Here is an 8698-nt window from a genome sequence, read left to right on the forward strand (position 1 = left end):
ACCCAAGAAGCAAAACCTTATGGTGGTAAAAATCTAGGGCACAAGAGATATACCGGGCCTTCTATACAGATAAGCGACTCTTTCAAGTCACACAGATAGTCAGTGGCAGAGCTGAGACAGAAGCTGGATCTTCCTTACTCCACGTTCTGTTCTCCTGTCTATTTACACCAAAGAGAGAAAAGCATCAGAAGGCTTTCCTCTTGGGATGACAGTTCAGTCTCTGGGGAAGTATTTTATTTGATTTCCCTAGGATTCATGCTCTTTCATTCACATGATGAATGGTGTTTATATTAGCTTTGCTTTTCTGTGGCTTATGGAGCTCCTTGAAACACTTTCTGAAGGAGAACAAACTCTGTAACCATAAGCATTTATGTTTGAAGCACCCCCGAGAATACTTTGTGCAAGTAATTGCACACATGCCTTCCCTGCCAGTCTATGAGTTCTGAATTCTGAGATCAACATACAACTTTAACTTGTGCAGTTTGTACTACTCACTAGTATGCCCAAACATTATTTTCACTTCAGGGTATATTATTAATCAGCTCATTTTATAATGGGACCTTGCTATTGTGGTAATGAATGGGCACATAAGGACCTTTGAAGACATTCTGGGTGCAGACAGAAGTGACAATTTTTCTTCATCTGGCCATAGAAAGCAGTTTTTAGCTGTGACCAAACACAAATGCAGAGCTGCAGACAGCTTCAAAAATGGCCGATCAAGTGACAATCAGGCCCCTCATTGCAAGGTTCCCTCTAAGGTGCACATGTGCATGGCCGCGCACAACTAGAAGTCTGACTGTGCACAAACTTTTCAAGGCCGTGCACCGGGAGAGGGGCTGAAGGTAAGCTCCGAGGCAAAGCGGGGGCCTGGTGCAGGCTCCACCAGCTCCAGAGAACTGCTCTGCTTCTCCTCATCACCTTGGGGAGCGAGGAGGCATGTGGCGTCGGGGAGCGGAGCAGTTCCCTGGAGCCGGCAGAGCCTCACTTGGGGCAGACAGTGGCTCCTCCCCAACGTGAGGCAAAGCAGGGATGGAGGCTGGGGCTGGGGGCTGGTGTGGGCTCTGCCCACACCAGGGAACTGCTCTGTGGGCTCTGCCAGCTCCAGGGAAGTGCTCCACTCCCTGGCCCTGACACCACATGCTTCCTTGCTCCCTGAGGCCCCCAGTCCCTAGCCTCTAGCCTCCAGGCCCCAGCCTTCAGGCCCTGCTGCCTGCCCCAGGAGAGGAGTGAGGAGCTTACCTTTGGTAAGTATCCCACGCCACACCAAAAAGGGGGAGGCAAGACTGAAGCAGCACACTCACAGACCAAAGCAGCATGCTCATGGACCGCTACTCCTTACAGGGAACATTGCCTCGTTGTATGAGGTATCAGATAAAGGCATTTCAAAATGTAACATCTTCTGTAACTTGTGTCTGCACTGCTTCCCACCTGTCATTGTTTTCAGAATGGGAGTGGGGAAAAGAAGCAGAGGGAGTTCAGTCTGGGGGTTTTTCAAGCCCCCATAGGGTGGGGCAGGTGTATTGGAACCCCTCTGAATTGAAGCCCCTCACCCTTCAGCACCAGCTGGGGAGCCCCAAGAATGAGCTCCCTCTGCTGCTTTTCCCCCCTCCCATTCTGAAAACAGCAAGCATTGGCAGAGAGCCATGGACATTGCTATGGGAACCTGGCTGCAGGCTCCCAGCCTGCAGCTAGATGCATTTCCCCTCCTTCACCCCTGGAAACCAACAGTGAATTTCTGTTTGGTCTGGGGTAATGTTGTAACTCAGAACACTTTGCAGAAAACGTTCTGAGTTACAGCTGGAGTTGCACTTTTGTCTGTACCCTACACTTATGTCATGATTAATATGGTAATTTCACCCTAAATTCTAATGTGCCACACATGCTAGTAATTTATGGCATGATAAAATGGCAATGAATGTGGAACATCTTTGTGGCTAGTTTATCTTGTGCATTATTTTGAATGTGTGGCGTATTAAAGCTGAGTGGTACAGTCCCACCACTGGGGGGACTATGGAAGGAGCCAATGGATTCCCCCTGCCCGGGAAGTTTAAACCTGCATGACCCTGCCCCTGCCTGGTACCTGCAGGGCTGCATGGTGCAGGGGTTTAAACTTGCTGATGTGTGCCAGCAAGCTGAAAGGGTGCTGTATGAATTACAGCATCAGGGAAATGTATAGGGCTGGAGTCACGCAATTTGGATATGTTCCTAATCCCCAAAATCACCCATCCTGTTGTATACATATAGCATGGCTGGACTCATAATTGGTGGGATCTGAGGTTGCATCCCATCACGCCATTAAAATAATGTCTGCCAACACCATAGGAGACCTCTTAATGAAAATTTATAAATGACAGGTATCCAGAATTTGTTGTGACAGATCACTTGTTAAAAATAGGGTTTTATTTCTGTGATAGGGACAAACAGATTCGTGAGCAATATCATATCCACCATTCCTTCTAGTACTTAATTCATTGCTATCATGTAGCTAATGCATGTGAGAAAATAGCACCTAGAAAGCTCCTCCCAAAAGTTCACAAAATATGATTATTATTAATAATAATATAGCAATGTATGCTGTAACAAATATCTATTGTATATATAAATGTAGCAGACTTGCCTTTAGGAGCTTGGGTTGAGTCCCAGGCTGGAAATCTGGCTGTTTTGATTGGTGGAGCCCATCCACCAATCAGGAGGCAGCAAGAGCAGTTAAGTCATGCCCCTTTCCTGAGGGGAAGAGGAGAGGAGTTCCCCCGCCCCCCCCGGACCTGATTGAAGACTGCAACACTCAGGTCCAGAATACTTCAGGGGCAGAGCCTTGGAGAGTATAAAAGGAGCTGCAACCTCTGGTGTGTGGCCAGAGACACAGTGCACAGGCTGGTACATGGAGCAGGATCTTTGGAGCGCCTGGGCGGCTCAGGTCCTCAACCCCTGGAACAAGGCTGGGAGCTTGGTGCAGGAGGCGCTGCATGGAGGGTCCAGGAGCAGACCGAGCCTGGTGCTGCATGAAGCAGCCCAGGCCTCCGACCCATAGCAAAAGGTTGAGTCCAGGGAGCCAGATGGTGCATGGGCTCTTGAAAGTGGAGGTCCCACTGAGAGGGCCCCCCTAAAGTTACCAACTTCTTTGTAGGGCTTGGGAAAAGCCCAAGAGCATTGGGGCTTCCCCTTGGGATTAAGTTTATCTTTGGGGTTTATTTGTTTCAGATCAGATACTTACCTGTGACTTACCTGTATCTGGAGCACTGGTATAATGTTTTATGTCATTTACCCAGAGGGCATTGTTTATGTTACTGGTTTAGATATCCTATAAATATATATACATTGTACATATGTTTATATCCATGTTCCTTTCCCTTGTGATAAGTTAATGTAAATAAATGTGTATATAGTGAAGTGCCCTGACTGTCCTGGCCTGGTTCTATAGGGACGGAGGGAAACTGAGCGGTCTGCAGTTCTTACCCTCACAGCACACTTGGCAGCTAACAATCCCCTTCAATTGGAGAAGGGGAGTATATACCCAAAGTTACCTGGGCTACATAAATATACATTTATTTACATACAAATATAAAGAGACACAGAGATAAATGACATATGTGCCCCTTTGAATATTTCTTTTAGATCAGGGCGGGCAATTATTTCAGGCGGAGGGCTGCTTACTGAGTTTTGGCAAGCCATCGAGGGCCACATGACAGGCAGCCAGGGGCAGATAAATATAAATTTTCTAAATTTTTTTAGGGGCCCCACGGCCAGATAGAATGGCCTGGCAGGCCTCATCCAGCCTGCAGGCCGCATTTTGCCCACCCGTGTTTTAGATCCTATCTGTCAGCTCAGCAGTGACAATCGGGTTGAATTAAGCCTTTCCACTCATTCAGTTTCTATGGTTTTTGCCAAGTGCTTGCCTACAATTCTTTACCTTATGTTTATAGCATCCAATAATCCAAGATGATTTTTGATCCAGTGTTAGTCAGGCCTATGTCTAATTGGCTTGTGAGATCAGATGAGACTGAATGCATTCACTCTGACATGATCATAAGGTGCATTATAGGAAGTCATTTTACTTTATTACAGACCACTCTCTCAGTATTAGTTCAGTAGTACCTAATTTTACCCTTCATTCCAGTTGATTTTTTGCTGTATTTCATAATGCTCATAGAAATTTACTTGACATGCATTTTTGGTATCTCACTGGAATATACAATAATAAGCTGCAGTCTCCTCAACGCTGTGAAGTCCATTAAATACATTATCACTTTATCAGTTTCTTTTATACTATCTTTTTGCATTATTTTTTGTAGGAAGTTAGGCACCCATTTAGCTGTCTGCAATACATGCTGCTTTTCAAATCAAGTATACACACACAACCTCCTGTTCTGCTATTTTAAACTCTGTTGAGGAGTTTCTGCCCTTATGCAGAGATGTTTATTGCCTGGTCAGAGTTTGTGCTTGTGAAACAAGCTTAATTATTTAAACTGACCACACTTTCATTAATTATATCTACACCCCTACCAGATATGCAGCGAAAGGCACAATGAGATCTGATCTGCAGTCCTCACAATTGTGTTTCCTGGCATGCCATATGTCCATGGCAGGAAGCAAGATTGTGGGATTGAGCATCAGATCCCATCACTCCATATCACCTACGCAGGAGGAGCTGGGGATCCTGATCCCAGGCTCTCCCTGTACTGCCAAGTAGCAAGATCCCACAGTTGGGTTCCTCAATCAGCTGATGGGGCTTCCAGTCATGGGGGTGCATCATGGACACTTGAGGCTGGGATCCCCATCACCTGAGAGGGCCTGTGCACCTGGGAGCTTGGATCAGCTGTTTAGAGCTCCCAGCTGTGGTGGTACAGTGGAGCCTTTGACTCCAGCTGTGTCCTGAAGGCTGGGAGCCCCAGTCTGCCACTGCTTCCAGCCAAGGGGGCAAATCAGAGTCAAGGGCTCTGATGTGCCCCTGCAGCTGAGAGTGGATCCCAGCCTCAGGGCCCCATTTTGTGTAATAAATTTGTGGCTTATTCCTTGCTTTATCATGCCATTAATTGCTGGGTAAGAACTTAAGATGTGTTTAATAAGGTTAATCATGCCTTAAGTATAATTTATGCCAGGGGCCTTAGTTCCAGTATCCAGCAGTTGTATTTGTTTCCATTGTTCCAAAGAAAATTATTGAGATTTTTGCCTTGTACATTTATTAGGATACCAAGAAAGCACATTCTATTTGAATCTATACAAGCAAAGCTTTTTCTTCCAACTGCATGTTGATGATCATTTTTTTTGTATTTGCAATTTGTATACCTTTAGAAAATGGCTATACATTAACATCTGAAACTAGTTTTAAGCATGCTTTAGGTGGTTTAAAGTTATACCACTCCAGGCAGGTTTATCTCTGATCTGTGTTATCCAGCTCCTGTTCCATTAGTGTGTGTCCACTCCTCACAAATGAGCTGCCCATGTTGCAGTCTACCAACATCCCAGGATGCAGTGTCCCCTCCCCCACCTTCCTGCTCTGTGTGGACAAACTTTCCACTCCTGAACTTTACTGCCCAGGGGACAGTTCTGGCACCAAGCAAACTTCCTCTCCCACTCCTGGGATGTGACCTTCCCAGCTCCAGGGGTGCAACCCCACGCAAACAGCCTGCAGAGCACATGCCAGCTACCCACTTTGCAGGGCATGGATAAGTCCAGGAGTGCGGTTTAGGGGAGGTGGTTAGGTGGGAGGGAACAGGGTAGGGGGCTGAATCAAGTTCCCATGAGCTGGGGATTTCTTCCTGGGGTAGTGGCTACTCCCAAAAGCGCCTTCCCTCACTGCTCCCACCTCTCAGCCACTCAGGGAAGCATGCCCAGGACTCCCCACACCCTAATTGCAAATCCCAATTTATTAAAACATGAGACCTTTAATTTACTTCCTCTTTATTTTTATAATATTTTTTAAATGTTATTCTTCAGTGGCTGATTTCATTACACCACCCTCCCCCCTACCCCCATTTCCTTTCCACCTCCCATTTCATTACCCACCCTATCCCATTAACTCTTTGCCTCCCAGCTGCATGTTCCTGCCCTCCCCCACCTTTTCACATGCCCCACCTAAAGCAGGGATAGAAACCTGTCCTGGTTCACCACTCCTAGTCAGGCCCCTGCTTATCAGCTGTCTAGTGGCAAATCATAGCTGTGCAAGTGGAGGATGGTCAGAAGATTTTTAGCCCTAAACTGTGACTGCTCCAAACTCAAACTAGCACTAACAGTGATCAGCATTTGAACAGCTCAAAGTGCAATGTGTAACAAGGCCTTAAGTATAACATTGGATCTGTTTCCATCTTTATCACAATACATTTGGCCTCTGCCACTTTTTCATCTTGCATTCTTTCTTTATGCCTTTTAATATGGATGCAGCTCAGTTTTTTGACTGCTTACTGACGCTTTCATTTAAGAAGCCTAGTTTTCACCAGCCCTGCAAATATCCGCAGTTCGGCAAACTATCCCTGCAAAGTCAAACCTTTTTTCAAGTGACCTTGATTTGATCTGATGATCAATTAGTTGACAAATAATGTGATGTCTAATTAGTACATCTGTCAATGATCCAAGTGCACATGATTGGATAGGAGTACTGCCACATAGATTGGACACCAGCTGAATGCACAAAGAATGATAAATGATTGACAAAGCCATTAAGATGGTTGTAAGTACCTGATGGGTTGTCACAAGGATTGGTGTTAGATCTGGTTTATTAATGATCTGAAATTGAAGTTCAAGAGAATACAGATGAAATATGTGATGATATTGTGGCTTCATCTTGTAAAGCACATTGCAGTGAACAGGCCATGAGTTGACTAGTTTATATCCAGTGCATCTTCATTGCAGCCAATAGGCTTACATGGGTCATATGCTAGCAAAGCCTTTGGCTCCTATAACAAGGATTGTGTGACTGGGTTCTCATTAAGGAGGCATTGCAAAGGGCTAATATATAGCCCTTGTTCCTGATGGGACTGATCCTGCATTGGTGACATCAGTGAAGGTTAGGTATTTAATTGAAATGTGAACAGCCTGGAGATTTATAATGGGATTATATCCCCCACAAATAGAGACAGGTTCTGTTGGTAATTGTAGAGGGAAGGAGCTGTAGTTAAGGCTATCAGAGGAGCAAACAGAGGTGAAGGTGATTTTGAATCAGGAGTCAGTTTCCAGGATTGTCTAGTGAGGACCGGTGACTGTGTGCTTGCTGCAGCCAATGGATCAAGCTTATTTTTTATTTTACCTGGTCCTGCTGGAATGAGCCACCTAGATTTTAAATCTAAAAGTTAGACTGTTTTTATATGCTTAGTCATAGGTGGATCTAGGATTTTGAAATGGGGGTACAAGTGGTGTGGTGCATCAGCACATATAACACAACATATTTTTCTCCAGTTAAAGAGAAACTAGAAGCTTTACTAATATGCTAGGGGTCTAGTGTTATGTTATACAGTTTAAGATCAAAACAAAAACTGATAAAACTATTGGTGTGTGCACTCATTTCCTAGGTTTTATATATATATATATATATATATATATATATACACATATATACACACACTTAAAATCCCAACAAACTAGGTAAAAAATGGTTAAAACTGTAAAATGCTACTGTGTCATTAGCTCTGTAGTCATTACAGGTAAATGTACCTTTCTTACTCAGATTTGTAAAATGAAGTCTAATCTTTTTGAGTGTCTTGACAATGCCCCATACTTCACTGTCAGTCATTTCTACACCGGCAGGGCTGTGAAACAGAAGAAACACATTACCAGGAATGACTAACAAATTACAGTAACATTTCAGAAGAAAGGATAGTTTGAATAGTGGAACATCACAACTATTTTTAAAAAGAGAGGGTTATTAACACTAGTGGAAAGGAGAGAAATTCACAGGAATCGGGGAGCTGCTACTGAACCCTGAAGTCAGTTGACTTAATCAGCTTGTCTGAATATAAGTGTGTTCCCCGTGAAGACAGTTGGTTTTAAAGTTTGGGTGGAGGAGGAACCAAAGGGGGGAAGAGGTGCAATTGTACCACTGCACACTGCTGGATCCACCCCATTGCTCAATGTTGGCCTATATGTACTTCTGTTGAAGTTACTGTTGGCTTCAGTGGAATATAAGCCTATGACAAGCATTTCTGAAAATCTTTCCAAAATACTTTTAATGTGAGTGGCTGCAATTCAGTCAGCAGGAGTTCAGCACCATTAAAATTTTGGTTGTTCTTTTCCAGTTGCCTAAATATTTCAGTGTCTATTTTTAGACATGCAGGTTTGAACATTATGTCCCAAAGCTCTGACTTGGTTTGAGGCCCTATTTTGTGAAGCAAGGTTGCTGTATGAAAATGATCAGCTAATCAAGGGTCTTTTGGCTAGAAGTCAAGAGTGCAACTACCAGTGATGTCACTGGAACAGGATCAGGCACTACAGGACAATGTACTTGTATTTCTTTGTCATTCTAGAGTCTACTAAATATTGTCAGCCTAAATTGCTGACAGTGGCTCACCTGTATAAAAGCTGCTTCATGGAGGACACTTTCCGAGTGCCTTTTAAGGAAAAGACTTTTTGTAAAAAATCAGTTTAGTTTAACATTTCAGAAATGTTGGCCTAGTGGCAAAAATGTCCAAAAACCCCAGTGATTTTGGTTGCTTTTGATCTTGGGTGTCCAGCAAGAGACATTGGGGGGGGGGGGGGGGGGGGGGGG

The sequence above is a fragment of the Alligator sinensis genome, unplaced genomic scaffold (assembly GCF_000455745.1).
Source record: "Alligator sinensis unplaced genomic scaffold, ASM45574v1 scaffold233_2, whole genome shotgun sequence".
Taxonomy (NCBI): domain Eukaryota; kingdom Metazoa; phylum Chordata; order Crocodylia; family Alligatoridae; genus Alligator; species Alligator sinensis.